We start from the raw sequence: 16,477 nt of genomic DNA, 5'->3' as shown, positions 1-16,477 counted from the left end.
ATTTTCTACATTACAGGGTGTGAAAGCAGCCATTTCAAGTGCAGCTTGAGATTTTTAAAAAGAGAAGTCACATACTTCTCTGTGTATGTCATCTTTTCCCAGATGGATCCAGAAGGAGCTGCATAACTTTCCTGTTGCAGTTTCTGAGAGTCACAGATCTGAGAGCTGGAAGGGGCTTCAACACTTGGTGTGAGCCAGTCCCCTTTCCTTCCAACAGGAATACACATGCTCTTTCCGTTTACAGACCAGGAGACACATTTGGGGATTTCTTCGATGGCGGGGCTAGGAGCGGTGATGCCCGCGTGGTGGTTGGGGCACTCACGGCCGTTTTTTCCACAGTAAACTGCTGTCCGTGAGTAGAGGACTCCACCATCATGCGGAGAGAAGGGAGACAGGAAACTTTAAAGGGAAAGAAAGGAATGTAGGACCCACAGAATCTTGGCAGCAAAGTCTGGCAAGATTTCATGATTGGCACACAGTAGGTCCTCTATACACTGAAAACAGAGGCAAGACAAAGGTGAGCGGGCAAGCAAAAGCAATGAACTTGGAGACTGTGTGCCTTCCTGGTCTGAAGTGCCCTGGGTTTATACACAAATCATACCTGCCCAGTGTTCACTAGATATGCGGTATCTCTGAGACTTTATAAAAACAAATTCATTCAACACTAAAGCCAGTTTACTAAAGAGGGAAAATTGCCAAAGAGGCCAAGGTGACAGCAGTTTCAGGCACAGTGTAAGCCGATTAAGCCTCAAAGGGAGGCCCTGCTTCCCGCCCGAGACCTCTCACCCCTGCTGTCCTGGAGGCTTGCCCTGCTTGTCACAAGGGCAGCTGGGGACGGTGAGGGACGGGACCTTATTAGGAGTCTCCCAGGAAGCAGGGAAGGCAAGAACAGGGTGTTCTTTTAGAACGATGGGGTTGTTTTATTTTGCATTTATTGTTTTTCATTACAAAAGAATTATGGAATGATGTTTTTGTATTACCTCTTTTTCCCTTAATAACAAAGGGATGTTTTTCCCCTCTCCCTTTGGGTAAACACAGATCGGATCATGTTAGCGTCCACGTAAACTCCTCAGAGGCTTCCTCTTGCTCATTTGAAAATAACCCAATGCGCAAAAATGGCCATAAGCATCACTGACTTTTAACAGATTTGCACAGAACAGTTTTTCCAATCGTTTACAAAATGATATACTTCCGTATCGGTCGGCTAACAGCCACTACCCCAAGCTGCCCTCACTACTTCCACTCTGGGGTCCTTGAATCTCCCCCAAATCCAGCCTCTGGCCCAGCAGGGGCTCCGGAGCCCTGCTTCCACCTACGGCTTGTATCTGTTCTGATGCAACATGCCCATGCCTTTGTGGTTGTCAAAGGATTATTAGTCATGGCGGAAAGGCTCCACACACTCAGATCACGCCCTCCTGCTCCCGGCACCTCCCTCCTTTCTCCGTCCTGGATTCTGAGCCCCGGCCACACAGGCGCCTTTGCACGTGTTCGTCCTTCTGTCTAGAATGGTCTCTCCTACACCACCCCCTTTGACTCTGGTTAACAATTCTCATCTTCCCTTCAATCATTCATAGTTGGCTTCAATAAAGATGAGTGAACGATCAATCATGTTTGAGAGAGGCAGGCACTTGGAAACGGACTTATTCCAAAGATGGTGATTGTCTTCACCTGGCTAATTATCACCAGGAGGTAGGAAGCCTGAGAATCTGGAGGCCACCATGTCCACCTTCCATCCAGCTCAGCGTGGCTACTCCTCGAGGGGGCGGTGGCGTCTGGGTGATGCCTCCTCGTGGTGGGTATTATTATTTGCAAAGAGGCAAAAGGGAAATCATTTGAATATTTGGGATTCCAAAAGCTGTCTTGTACAAAGTAACATGAAATGTTCTATCTTCGCTGACTGGACACAGGGCAAGAAAGAATGAGAGTGAAGCTCTAATGAGAATTGGAACCTGAAATGTAGCGTGAGGCTCCAACACTTCATGGGAAACCTTGGTTTTCCACCTAGAAACCATTCTGCTTCTGCCCTTGGAGTGGTGATTGCAGATTTCCATTCTCTGCCTGGTCCTGGATCACAGGTCCAGCAGGGAGCCAGCCCCAGGCAGGGGCACAGAGCAGTCTTGAGGTCAACATCCCATAGGCTCTGGAGTAGGAAGAGAAAGAACTGAGTTTAAGGAGGCAACCTGCTTTTTGAAACTCACCCTGGGGGCTTAGAAACTGCGTAAAACAATGACAAATTTTCCAGCTCTAAAGGGTTGTGTTGCACTTCCCTTATTTCCTTATTATTCACTGGATACAAGCTCGCCTTGACTTTACACGCTACAAAGGTTACAACCAAGAAAATGAAACAACTTGTAAGTATTGTGATGGATCCTAGTACCTTGCTGGAGCCTGAAATTAGGGGTTTGAATACATGTCTGTTTCCCTTCCGCCTCCAAAACATTAACAAAGTCGGGATAATATAAGGGTTTCCTTCCTTGCTGGGACACAGCCCCCTGAAATGCCATTAGGATGAAAACACCAGTATTTGGCGAGAATGCAGAGCAGTGTTTTTCAAACTGTAATTTTTGGGACTCTCAGCCCCAGAAACGTTGTGCTGGTGAAAGGCCCTGTGGTCAGTGCTTCCTCCTGAAGAGCAGGTGTGTGACTCCTAAGTCCCCACATGGGTCCGGGGGTCCCACACTGCTCTCCTGTGGCCTGTTCACACCCTGCTCTGAAATCCCAGGAACTGAGTTAAGGAGGCAACCTGCTTCTTGAAACTCACCCTGGGGGCTTAGAAACTGCTTAAAACAATGACAAATTTACCAGCTCTAAAGGGTTGTGTTGCACTTCCCTTATTTCCTTATTATGCACTGGATACAAGCTCGCCTTGACTTTATAGGCTACAAAGGTTACAACCAAGAAAATAAAACAATTTGTAAGTATTGTGATGGATCCTAGTACCTTGCTGGAGCAAGAAAGTGTCTCAGCAGCCTCCAGCACTTGGGCACCCCCGCGGTGTGCTGACTCTGTTCCAGGCGGACCCCTCGGGAGGACTGGCTGGACGCTGGGACTGGGCCTCGCAGGGGCAGCCTTAGTGAGGCGGGTGGTGGACGTCTTCTGCACGGAGGACCAGATCATGTAGCATCTCAACTGGGACAACAGAGTGAAGGGGGCACTATTACTCATAAATTAGTCATTACACCTGGAAATCAGGTGTGAGCTAGGACTGCCCCGCATATACAGAGCTCACACATGCAGAAAGTTATGCTTTTTGTCTGCCATTGGGGAGTAGTCACAAGGAGAAAGTTTTCAGTTCAAATGGAAAGGGGCTTTCTAATAGAGAGCCTCGCACAACAGTATGCACTGAGATACGCAACAGGGTAACTAACACCCACCCGCCAAGATGTTGTGCGTAGAAGACACTGACCCGCCAGGGAGGCCCCGTGCCGTGCGGCGGCCTCTGTGATCCGAGGCACCCACCCTGCTCTGTCCCCTCTATTGCTGAGGGTTAGTAGCTCCTTTCATACCTGGGACCAAATCCTGCCAATCCGACTCATGCATACATACACATTTGGATAAAAGTAGAAACATACCTGGACTGAAGGATTAAAAACTTGCTTTTAATAATTAATACACAGGTGGCTATATGCAATGCAAATACCTTTTCATGTAAAATGTGAGCAGATTTTGCAATATAGTCTTGACTTCAAATAAAGAACATTATCTGTAAACAAAATATGGTCAAAGCAATTTGAAGTGGACCAGAAGCAGCTCTGAAGAGCCAGACTAGGTTTGATGGATCAAGTTTGGCCAATAAATAAGTACACTTTGGTTTGTAATATGTTAACATTAGGGGAAGATATAAGGGTGGGAGATATAAGGGAATTTTTTGTACTATTTTTTGCAACTTGTCTGTAAATCTAAAATTAGTTTTTTCCCCCCCAAAAGACTAATAAACCCACAAGCCCTGCCTGATGAACTCCTCTCATCCTCTAAAACTCAGCTCAGGAGGGACATCTCAGATTCCCCCTCCCTTCCTGGGAGCTCTCAGATGCTTCTGCAGATCCCCAAGTATACCTACCACCTACTAGTATGATTTCCTGATTATATGACAACTTCCTCACCTTATTCTGAGCTTCTTTTGGACTGGAAAAAATTTTTCATTTCACCTTTACTTCCTAACACCAAGCCCTTTTCAGTATTCTGTACATATCTCTTAAATGAATTGATAAATCAATTCAAACACGTTTTTATGTTTTACTTTCTTTTTAAAAATTGTGTAAAATATGCATTACATAAAATTTATACTTTTAACCATTTTTATGTGTATAATTCAATGGCTTTGACTACACTCTGATGTTGTATTATTTTTCTATCATGTTAAATGGCGTAAATTGGCCAGAATTGACTAGAACTATTAGATCCACTTAACCTGGACCTATGGGACCTGTGACACTCAGAATTAATTTAATCCCACTCACACCAGGTGCCTGCAATCAGAATCTGTTTGATCAAGTGTGGAATTATTTCAACCCATGTGAGCCAGTGAATCAGCGAGAACTGGCTCTGCCCAGGCTCTGGGGCAGTAGTTAGCACTCAAATTCGATTCTCTTTCATTGGCCTAACTTTGCCACTTTCTCTTTTGTTCACTCCCCTCACTCCCTCCCTCCCCCCGCCCCCTCAGAGTTCTCTGCCCTGTTGCTCTCCTTTCTCCCACATACATGGCACCCATCCCTAGCTTGGCCTGGCTCTGGGGCAGGCAGCTTGCCTTCGATCACTGCCTTCATTGTCCACCCTGTACCTGCACTTTCAAAACAACTCCTGCTGGTGGACTTGGGAGGCCGTGATAAACACACAGGTGCTCATATGTAGGGAGACTGCCTGTGTCTGGACAGCTGTTTCCAATGTTTCAGGCCACCCTCCCCTCCTTGGAGAGGAGGGACACTTCCTCTCTGCCACTCTATTTCCTACCTCACTAGCCCTAAACACCCCTCTTTGAAGGTAAAGGATGTAGTACTGCATCAGGAGTCAAGAAACGTGGGCTCCGGTTAACTAGCCACCACCATTGAGCTGTGTAATTTCGATCGTGCCCTCTTTGGGACAATTTCCAAATTAGTGAAAAGAGGGGCTTGGATATACAGATCACAGCTGGGTGGCGAGGATGAGGGCGGTGATGATGTTGTGGCAGTTCTTTTCTTCCCAAAGTTTTACCCTGAATAAGACAAGAAGCCATGCTCCTGTCAGGGAGTTTCTCTCTCCCCCATGCTGTCCAGCCCCAGGCCGAATCTGGAGGACTCTTGTCTGTTTCTCCTGCATCCAGAAGGCTGCTCTTGTGAGTGAATATGCCGGGGAGTGTGACTGTGCATGCTCTTTAGACAAGGGCTTATCCCTCGCTATCCTTACAGTCACTGCCTTCTCTGCTCTGATTTACAGAATAATTTTTCTTGCTGGCTCCCTGCTTCAGCCTCAGGCCTAGCCTGCTGCAGCCGGAACGGTTGTTCCAAAACCTGAGGATGCCGTGTTCCCCCTGGGCTTCAGTCCTTCCCTGACTCCCACAGACCTCAGGGAAGATTCACATGAAATTCAAGACCTTCCACCATCTGGCCTTACCTTATCCACTGGTCTCACTAGTCCTGGCCAGCCACGACCGCTCTTGTCCTCCTTGCCTCTGTCTAGCAGGGGTCCTCAAACTTCGGGCCGTGGGCCACATGCGGCCTGCCGGGTGTTTTTGCCACCGCTGTGTGCATAGGAATTTGTTCGTAGTTATTTTTTAAACTATAGTCCGGCCCTCCAACGGTCTGAGGGACAGTGAACTGGCCCCCTGTTTAAAAAGTTTGAGGACTTTTTAAACCTCTGGTAGAGTCTGTCCTCCCATATACGGGATAATACCAAGGATCCTCCTTGCTCATCCTTGCAAGGGGACCCTCAGGAGACCCAGGGGTGAACTGGGGCCTGTCCTTCCCGAGGCGGCCGCCAGGGGGCGGCAGGAGCGGCTGCAGATGACAGCAGGAGGCCGCGAATGGGGGAGGGAGGCGGGACGCAGCGAAGCGCGGGTCCAGGCTCTCCGGATCGCAAACTCCGAGCCAGCGCTTTCCGCGCGCGCCCGAGCCACTAGCCGCCCGCGCAGCCCGACGCGGAACCGGGGCGCAGCGGGAGCCCGTGCTGGGTGGGCGCGGGGCGGCGGCGGGCGCGGGCTGCCCAGCGCCGGGAACTACACTGGGCGAGGTGAGGGAGGCGGCCGACGGCCGCTCCGGGACGTGGACCCCCAGGTGAGCAGAGCTGCCCGCGCCCCCCGCGCTCCGCCCGCGCGCTCCGACCCGGTCCAGCCCCTGCTACCTCCTCTGCCCGCTCTGCACGGCGGTGCGGGCGGGCTATCGGCGGCGCCGGGGCGCAGTGGGTGTGTCCGGGGCGCCCGGGGCTGCGCCCGCACGGGGTTCTGGAAGCCCGCGGCGCTGGTCCGTGCAAAGCACCTCCTTCCCTCGCTCCCCTTCCCGGTGGGTTAGCCCGTCCTGCCGGCGCCAGCACTCTCCCCTCTGCCCTCCAACTCTGAAACTCCAGGGACAGCCCACCTTGGCCCTTCCCGAGTCGGGGCCGCGCGCTTTGGTCTGGGCAGAGGGGACCGGCGAATGCACGGCCAGCCCGCGCGCCCCCCACCTCAGCCTCTCCCCCCTCCTTCCGCCGCCTGAGAGTTGAGCTGGTCGGGTCTGGGTCGGCGAGCGTCGAGCTGCAAACGCGGCCTTGGCCACGCCGTTTTCTAGGAAGCCTCGAATCCGTGTGTGTCTCAGCTAAGCCGCGGCGACGCTGAGCCAGTGGGAGTCGGAGTGGATGGCTTTTTCCCACCAACTCCGGACGCGTCCCCAAGTGCAGCCCACGTACCTGCAGCCCCTCGGTGCGCTCTTAGAATTAGCTGTTCCAGAGCTGGCTCACCCTGGGGCTTTAGGGACCTGGGAGTTCATTCTTTTTCTTGAAAGAACATTAGCGCTAACTTGGGAAGGGTTTTCAGGGCGTTCGCAGGCCCACTTAGCATTTGGAATGTGTGGCTCTGGTGTTTCCTCAGCAGTCCACACGTCCCCCCCCCCCCCGCCCCCCCCCCCCCCCCCGCCAGTCTCCACCACTGCCTATTAATTGTGCATACTTGGATCTCTTCCTGTCTCCTCTGTGACCCCACCGCCAGCGCTTTTCCCTTTTGCAGGCAGTAAGTGTATCTGAAATCTTGGACCTGGGGAGCTGAATGATCATGAGATGCCTGTTGGAATTTGGAGTAAGAGAAATAGAGACCCAAGAGAGGTCTACAGAATTATCTTGTCCAGCAGTTCCCTCTGCTAATCCAGGCACAGAATAGTGTAAAGATTTTCAAAATTGCACGGCTCTTGAAGCTTGCATAACCTGTACATGTCTTCTACTTCACTGATAAAGGCGATGAAGTGGTTGGGATAATAGGATCTTACTGGGTCTCAATATACAAAGAAGCAAACATTTTAAGAACGTTATTTGAATACAGTACTCCTGAATTCCTATAGATTTTTGTTGGCACCATAGTTGGATTCCTTTAGAAAACAAAATCCTCGCCCTGGAATTAATGCGAGGAAGCAGACAGGAGTCCTGGGACTTTCCTATAAACCTTTGCAGGGCTGGAACAGGGGTTTCCCAGAGGTTGGGCACGGGCAGGAAGAGAGGGTGATCAGAATACTGGCGTGCACACTGAATGAGCAGTGCGTCCCACTGGACTTTTGCGGGGAGGGTTGGTGGGCTCGTCCATGCCCAGCACCGAACAGGGCACCAGGTGGCTCTTATCTTTATCTCAGTTTCCCCTGCCATGAAGAAATGTTTCTAAATGACTGCTAGGAAAAAAATAAATAAAATACAAGCCAGAGTTGGGGAGTAAGATCAGAGTTAGAAATTGTGATTTGGAGGTGTTGTGGGTTTTGTTCTTTGTTTTGCTGAGAAATGCTTGTAATTGCAATCCATTATCCTAGAGAGAGGCCAGGCATCACCCCTCTCCTCGATCAACCACATTTTTCTCTCACTTGTCTCCCAGCTGTCCAGCAGTCTCAATATTTGAGTGGTCCAGACTACCCCCACCTTATCCCCCACGTTTATAGCTCATTCATTACCAAAGTCCCTTCTACATTCTTTTGTGATATCTCAGAAAATTATTTTTCTGTCTCCATTCCCTTTGCCCCCACTTATGTCCAAATTACAGTGATAATCTCCTCTCTTGACTCTTGGCCATGAGTCTCTTTTTTCATTTTAATCCATCTTCTTTTATGTTGACAGATTAATATTCCTAAAATTCTGATTTCACCACATCATTCCTCTCAAGAAATCAAAATCGGCCCTCCACCCCAACCCCCATGTTCATTTCTGTTTAATTTGTCGCCAGCAGATATGCGGAGTATCTGCTGTGCCAGGGACTGTTACTATATGCTGGAGCTTCAGGAAGAACAAGACAATATCCTTGCCCTCAGTTTGTTGACAGGCTAGCAGATGATTAATGGCCACCTGGGAGAGAAAGAGACATAAAGAAATAACCGCAAAACAATGCAGAATATTGGGGGTGTGCAAACCATCAAGGAGGCACAGATGAGGGAGACTGTTTTTCTGCACGGGAAGAGCTAGGAAGGTTACAGCTGGGCTTGAAGCACGAGGAGGACTCCAAGGAGATGGAAAGGCTGGAAGGGGAGGAATTCCTGTTAGGGGGAAGAGCTTGAGCAAAGCCCTGGAGACATGAAAGTACTTTTATGGACAGCTTGAACCAAGGTCATTCTTTATCGGGGCATTTAAAACTGGCTTAATTTCCAGTCTGCTTTATTGATCCAAGAGCACCCCAATTCTTTCTTGCCTGAAACCCTTCACTCCTCTTACCCATTCTCTTTATTGTGGCTCAGAAATTCAGATGTCCCCTCTACTAATCCAGACCCTGCCAAGAAGTGAGTCCCAGCCTTCTTGCCCTCCCCACCCCAGAATCCCCTCTGTACTCTCCTGCATTATTTGCACTGACTCTCTGTTCAGCCTGGACATGTCCTAGTGGGTGAGCCCCATCTTCCCAGACACCCTGAAGCTTCTGCAAGCAGTACTTGGTCTCTCCTTGGGCCTCTCCAAGGGGGGTATCCCATCACCAGCACAGCAAAGTCGACACTGTGACTTGACTGGGTTTGACCTGCCATCTCACTTCTCCCATCTTTCTCCTCTTTTCTCCACACTTCCTCCCTTTTATCTTTCCGTGTGTGTGTGTGTGTGTGTGTGTGTGTATGTGTGTGTGTGTGTGTGTGTGTGTACACAGAATTGTATCCACATATTTATGTATATGTGGATATAAAGGCTGCATGTGTATATATATTGGCTATCTTCTCTGAAAATAATGGATTAGAAATGTTTTGTTAAAAGCTGACATATGATACAGGCTAACACAGGCTGATGCTGGGTATGGGGGGCTTTTGTGGGAGGCTCTGGCTTTAGCCTCTTCTGACTCCTGCTCCCTTTCAGGGTCCCCCTCATCTCCTGGGCCTGTTTTGCCCTCTCTTCTTTCCCCAACTCACCAAAATTGTCTTCTCTGGTTTCTGGAGCCCCGCTGGCCTGATGAACTCATTCAGGTTATGTTCAATGAGCAGGGCTGTGTTCTGTACTTGGTGCTTTAATCTTCCCAGCAACCTATGACGGAGACATTAGCATTCGTATTTTATAAGGATATGAATGCTAATGTCCGGTTACTTGCCTGATGTCAACAATTCAGGTTTTGAACCTAAATCTTAGAACCCAGGTCTCTAAGTCTGTGCTCTTTCCAGTATAGCATTCTTTCCTGAAAGCCTTTTCTTCAGAACATCTGAATCAGAGTTAGGATCTGGCGGGAGTGAGAGGGTGAGGAGAGGGTGGGGAGTGGGGAGGAGGGACAAAAACAAAACAGATTCCAGGGTGGAGGCAGGGCCTAGGAGTTGGCATTTTTGAGACCGTCTCAGGTGGTTCTTCTGAAGGTTCAGGTTGAGGACGATTTCCCTGGGCTGCCTTTACAATGAGGGGCTAGTGTCAGGTGGTCAGTTCATAAGCCGCTTTCCCCCAGGTAGCAGGCTCCTTTTTAACAGCGACCTTTGATAAGGGGGTGAGCAAGGACGCATCGCGGCCCGGGCCAGGTGGAGAGCCCTCTTTTGGTGAAGGGGTCTTCAGTGCAGCCCTGAAAGCACACTCCCCACACCCCCACGGGAGCAGGCGTGGAAGTCCTGCCTCCATCAGGCTCACTGTGAATTTATTCCTGGGCTTGAGCAAGTGCTGAGGGAGAAGGATCAGGGTGGGTTTTTTCGGAGCCTCAACTTTCCTGGGGCGAGAAATGGGCTAGAACTCCCCAAATAGGGCCTACCACACCTTGCCAGCCATGCCCTCCAGGTATGGTGAGTGGCACTACCATGGGGTCTGGTGATTGACAGGTACCCTTCATTCTAGAGACCTTTATTTTGCCCCTCTCCAGTCGCCAGCCTCTGTTTCCTCAGCTGTAACAAAGGAATGGACAAAGCCCAGAGGGTGTGTAGGGACCAGTGCACAGCATGCAGAGCGTTAGGCAAATGCCTGGCAGATGGCAGGTGCTCAGTGTCTGTTCTCATCCCATTTCTCTTATCTACTCTGTACCTGGTCAGTGCGTGGCAGGACCTTGGTGCTCAATATCTGTGCTGTAAAAGAATATATAATCTTAGGTCCCCTCAGGTCCAGGATTTTTGTGTCTAAAGGGCTGACTGTTGCAACCTTATATGGAAACCGAGCAAATGAACAGTCCTAGCTGTGCAGTAATAATAATAAAAAATTCTCCATTCAACATCCTCTCCTCTCTCCAGTTTTTCTTCAGATTCCTCCAAGAATTTAAGAAGCAGTGGGCAGCAGTTTTCTTTACTAATGGTTAGTTGTCCTGGGACAGTGGTCTCTTTCTACCTATGTCTTCTTTTTACCTAATCTTTCAACTCACTGCACAATGCACAGTGCCCTCTGATGAGCCATGCTGAAACTGATTGTTTAGTGGTACCCTGGTAGTGTTGCCCTTTAACCCCTCTCCTCTTGGACATGGTCCAGATGGTAGAGGGCCAGGCTTGCACTGTGGTATCTTGTCCCAAAAGGGTGGCACTGGGAGGCCCAGGACCTGCCCTGGGCAGGGGTGGTGCCTGCCCCACCCTCCCAGGCAGCTGGCTGGCTGCCTGAGGGCTGGCCAGCATCGAGGACCCAAGTAATGAGTGATTAATGGGCGCCCCATCTAATCTCCTGCCAGGGGAAATGAAGGGCCAGCCATGGCCGGGCTCGTCTTGACCTGTTCCAGGTGGGCTTGGAATGCACCCAGCTCAGGATGGGGATTAAGATTTGAAAGACAAGGAGGAAATGGAATGGTTAACCCTTTAGGCCATGGGCCTTGGAGCCACAGCGGGGCAATGGCGAGGGGATTATCTGCAGGCTTCTGATGAAGGGGAGCCTGGCCTTGGAGTTGCTGCATGGATGCAGCCACAGGATAGCTGGGCTGGGGTGGGTGACAAACCCTGTCTTGAACTTAACCATTTTTCTTGGGAGCTCAGTCAAGAGAGATGAATTTCTTAAGAAAATGGATACACAGACTGCTGGGAGACTGTTCTCCCTGCTTTGATCATATCAGCAAGTTACAGATTTGTCGTTGCCAAACAGACTTTTCCTGAAACGCAGAGCCCTGAGCACCTGTCGTTTCCAGGAAGATAAAAGAGGGAGTCTGGTACTCTTTCCGTGATTCTGAGGCCACAGCCTGTCTTCAGTCCTTGGCTCCACCCGTGCTGTGTGTCACTGAACAGTCTCTTTAACCTCTTGTGCTGCAGTTTTCCAGCCTGTGAAATGGGTGTGATTCATGACAATGTAAAATGCTTAAAAGGAGGTGAATGTGAGCTGTCATTTTTCTCACTTACCCACCTAAGATCTAAGCAGCTTCTCCTCCCCCCTCTAAGACTTGCTTAGGGTGAATTGACAGCTACTCTTTGATTGATCTTGCTTGTTTGACCCCTGACCCTCACATGCCTAGAATTCTGGTCCCTTTCCCACCTCCCTTTGCTGCTGGCTCCCTGGCCTCCAGCTGCCCTTTTATTACTGCCGGCCCCTTGCCCTGGCTTCCATGCCTGGGGGCCAGATCTGGTGGACTGACGCCTGCCTGGGCCTCTGTGGCACGACCACCTCCACATCAGCTCTGCCTGATGCCAGCCTCCCTGTGCCCTGGCAGCCCGAGTGAAGCGGCTGAGGGCAGCGAGGGCAGCTGCCTTGAGAGCCACCCTGGGAGTGTGGAGACAGCCCTTCCTACAATAGGGCTCATAACAACATTTTAGGTGGGGGCTGGAGGTGTTTAAAAAGAAAATGAAGTCTTTGGTTTAGTTTTTTAGTATTATAAAGATACTGCTGACATGTGCTTCACTTTTAACTGTGTAAACTTTTTTAAAGCAAAATGTATTATTTGAGAAAGTAAATTTTAAAAAGTTTTTAAAAATTGGATGTGAATTGAAGCCCTGTTTCCTTCTCTGGTTTCTCTGAGTCCCCTTTGCCTCATCCTTGCTTGAAGCTAATAATAGTAACACTATCAGAGGTTGAGAGGAGGTCAGACGACAGGGAGGCCCTCGGAGACGCCTGAGGGAGTTTATTGCTGCTCACAGGTGAGCCTCGGAGGCAGAGCCATGCCTGCCGGTTTTGAAGACTCAGAGTAGGGTGTGCTCTGACATTCAGCCTCCAGCTCCATTTCGTGTCTTTTCCAGAACAGACAGGTACCCAGGCCGGCTTGACTTCAGTGATGATGTTTTAGTTGAGGCCCAGGATTTCATTCTGCTTGAGGTTCAAAGGATCTTTTGGCCGGCTCAGGGAGAGGGAGCGCGTGGTACAGAGTTCCGTGTCAGGTCCTGCATTCATTTACTCAATCCTCTCAGCAACCCCTGTGAGCTAGACATTATTATTCCTAGTTTACAGCCTAGAAACCCAAAGTTCAGGGACGTTAAGGACATTGCACAGGCTCACACAGCAAGTAGATGTGAGAGTTTGGTTTGAATTCCAATTCATCTGACTCCAAAACATGTGCTAGGTGGGAACTAATGAGCCAGTTAGTGCCTCAGTCTAATTGTAATGCACTGGAAAGTGCAATTGTAGTTCATCATGTTAAAGTGCATAATTTAGTGGTTTTTAGTTTATTCACAAAGTTGTGCAACCATCAACATTATCTAATTCCAGAATATTTTCATCACCTCAAAAAGAAACTCAGAACCCATTAGCAGTCACTCCCCACTCCTCCCTCATCCAGTCCCTGGAAACCACTAATCTACTTTCTGTCTCTATGGATTCTGGGCATTTCATGTAAATGGAATCATACAATATGTGGCCTTTGGTGACTGGCCGCATATTTTCTTCTTTCACTAAGAAAAGCACTCTCAAGGTTTGTCCATGGTGAAGCATGTATCAGCACTCCATTCCTTTTGATCGTTGTGTCACCACTTCCCACTTTTAAATTAAAAGGTAAGGCTGACTGTTCTGCTCAGAGAAGGGGTGGAGTTACCGCCTCAGAACAGATGTGGCTCCGGAGGTGCCCCGTGTGTAGAGTGGGCAGATGTGAAAATGGGGCAGGTGGGTCCGTGGGGCTGGCTGGGTGCCCAGGTCTGGAGTAGCAGGGAGGCCCAGCCTCTTCCCTCCGGGCACCCTGTTGGGCTGCCCTTGGCTCGTGCCATTGGTACAGCTATGGGGGTTCATCCTGGGGAGGCTGTTTTGTGCATTTTTAAATACTTCTGTTAATGCATCGTAATGTGTCTGGGCAAAAAGTGAAATATTCTTAAGATATTTGCTAGAAAGACTGTATGCTTTATAACTCCACAACTATGTTATTTTTTAATCTGAGTTTTACCGTACATGTAGCTTTACCGAACCATCCTCCATCCCTCCCTTTTCCTTTCCCCCTTCCTCCTCTTCTTCCTTCTTCTGCCCTCCCTCCCCACCTCGCATAAATGCATAGTACACTAACAGCTTACACCCTTCTGTCTTCTCCTTGAAACTTGCCTATATTTTAATTTGAGCATGTGCACATTTGTCTTTTTCCACATAGTACTGGAAGGATTTTGTGGAAACATTTCCCACTCTTGACCTAGTCAGGGTTCCCATTTTTAAGCATAATGACAATTTCCATAATTTTTCTCCATCATGGGTTCCCTACTCACTGTTAGCAATCCAGTTGTTTCTAGTTTTTCCCAGATCAAAAAATTAGTGCTACTAAAATGAATGTTCAATTTGCTGTAGTTTTTTCTTCTTCTTCTGATCTCACGTTCTGTTTTGAAAACTCAGTTCTTGGCCATGTAATTGCCAGGTCAAAAGCAGGAGTCTCTCTGTTAACATTACTGCTGCTCAGGAACTCGGCAGGAAGGTGCACTGGGAGCCCAGGTGAGCGTTCCCAGAATCAGAATGGGTGCTTGTTTTCGGCCTCCCCTTTCTTTTCCTCAGTAGGCACCGTTCTTCCCTCAGGCTCACACTGAGGAGCTCAGCACCTCTCCTAGCAAGAGATGTAGGAGGTGCTGTGAGGTGGGGCCTTTCTTAGTTCCACACAAGAAGTTATGTCAGTGTTCATGCAGTACGTGCTCTTTTGCGACTGGCTTCTTTCACTGTCTTGGCAACTTCTGAGATCGAGCTCATATGCTCTGTATGGGCATCACTATGTGCTTATTCTCTTTTGCATCCAATACGGCTGAGCCTCTGCTAGGCATCAGGTACCCTGCCTTGTGAATTCCAGTCCTGACTCTGCCGCGTATTATTGCCTGTGTGGCTTGAACAGCTACCGCCTTGAGCTTGTTTCCTCGTTTGTGTGGTGAACTGTACAAATGAGGAGTTAGGGAAGGATTTAGAGAAGACAGCATATGTATCGTGTCATTCCTCCAACGAAACAAAGCACCTACTATGTGCCTTAATGAGTACTGCAAGGTCCATCCAGCTTAAAAATAAGGAGGATGGTGTTTCTGCCTGGGGGAACCTGCAGCCTTAAAGGGGCAGGCAGAGAGGATGATCAATGAATGTGATTGACGTTATGCAGTAATGGCATCAGACTGAGAATGATGGGAATTCAGAGAAACTTGAGCTATCCCCCCAACCTTTTTTTTTTTTAATCCTCACCCGAGGATATTTTTCCATTGATTTTATTTATTTATTTATTTATTTATTTATTTATTTATTTATTTATTTTAGAGAGAGAGAGAGAGAGGGAAAGACAGAGAGAAATATCAATGTGAGAGAGACACATTGATTGATTGCCTCCTGCATGCAACCCGACCAGGGCCGGGGCTGGAAAGGAGCCTGCAACTGAGGTACATGCCCTTGACTGGAATCGAACCTGGGCCGACGCTCTATCCACTGAGCAAAACTGGTTAGGGCCATCCCCCAACCTTAACAGAGGGAAACAATCTGGGATGTCAAGGGGAGAAAGGAAGTAGAAGGCTGTTCTGTTTTAAGGGAGGGCTGCATTCTTGAAGACCTCACAGGATTCAGATGATCTCTCATTTCCCAGATTCCAGACTATCCCCCACCCCCTGTAGAATAAATGTAAAGAGGGAGCACTTGTGCTTGATACATTCTCAGAATGTGTCAGAGTTTTGCCTTCATGTTGCTTTTCACATTGTGGGTGATGGCTCTAACATTGCACAGTGGGTTTGCTTATAAATTGCCTACTTGGTATCGCATGACGGTTACTTGGCTTGCTCAGTAGCCAAGTTGGTTGTTGTTGCTGCTGCACTATCATCTCAGTGAGCTTTAGTCTGGTATCTTCATTCGACAGACTGTCTAGATCAGGAGTTGGCAGGCTTGTTTTGCAAAGGGCCAGAGAGTAAGTATTTTGGCTTTGGTGCTGTATGGGCTTTGTTGCAACTAATCAGCTCTGTCTTTTGAGCACAAAAGCGCCATAGACAGTACATGAGTGATAGGCTGTGCTGCATTCTAGCAACATTTTATTTATGGACACTGCAATTTGAATATAATTTTTGCATCATAAAATAGTTTTTGTCTTTCAGTATTTGTTCAACCATTTGAAAATGTAACAAAAACAGGCAGTGGGGTAGGTTTGGCCCATTGGCCAGGATTTGCTGATCCCTGGTCTAGATGACTATAATATTTGAAAATTGTTTTAAATTGTGAAAAGAGTGAACATTAAAATACCCCAATAGTCAACAAAATCACTCATAGAAGTCCCAGAGCTCATAAAACATAGCTTAATTCACAAGTTCTTTCTCAGCCTGTATGATAACCAACAGGCAATTACCTCAACACAATTTATAATTTGTTAAAGGGTTGTTTTAATGAATTTAACAACTTAAATCACATTATTTAGAAATTTAGGCATCAAATGACTTTATTAAATTTCACAATTTCAATTGTGTTCCATAAAACTGTTCATTATTTCATACCATCCTGGAGTCTAACAACTCTGCTGACTCTCAGCAGACTGATGGCCTGTGGTAGGGGTTTGGAACTGGGTTCTGGCTTCCAGGGGAGGGCATGGCAGGTG

At 48.5% G+C, this 16,477-nt stretch overlaps 1 protein-coding gene and 1 long non-coding RNA gene across 2 annotated transcripts in view; one reads left to right on the top strand and one right to left on the bottom strand.

Moving 5' to 3' along the window:
- Positions 1 to 1,515: 1,515 nt before the first annotated feature.
- Positions 1,516 to 6,116, bottom strand: LOC132212564 (uncharacterized). The gene is made up of 3 exons (XR_009447762.1): positions 5,590 to 6,116; positions 2,941 to 3,129; positions 1,516 to 2,140 (listed from the first exon to the last, which is right to left on the bottom strand). It is a non-coding gene; the product is annotated as an uncharacterized LOC132212564 (long non-coding RNA).
- Positions 6,108 to 16,477, top strand: part of THSD4 (thrombospondin type 1 domain containing 4) — a 590,633-nt gene continuing 580,263 nt past the window's right edge. The window contains exon 1 of the mRNA XM_059658415.1: positions 6,108 to 6,248. The gene's annotated coding sequence lies outside the window, so the exon portion shown is untranslated. The remainder of the gene's footprint in view (positions 6,249 to 16,477) is intronic.

Source organism: Myotis daubentonii, chromosome 1, assembly GCF_963259705.1.
Source record: "Myotis daubentonii chromosome 1, mMyoDau2.1, whole genome shotgun sequence".
NCBI lineage: Eukaryota > Metazoa > Chordata > Mammalia > Chiroptera > Vespertilionidae > Myotis > Myotis daubentonii.
The sequence above is the reverse complement of the archived record's forward strand: the minus strand, read 5'-3'. Positions and strand labels throughout refer to the sequence as shown.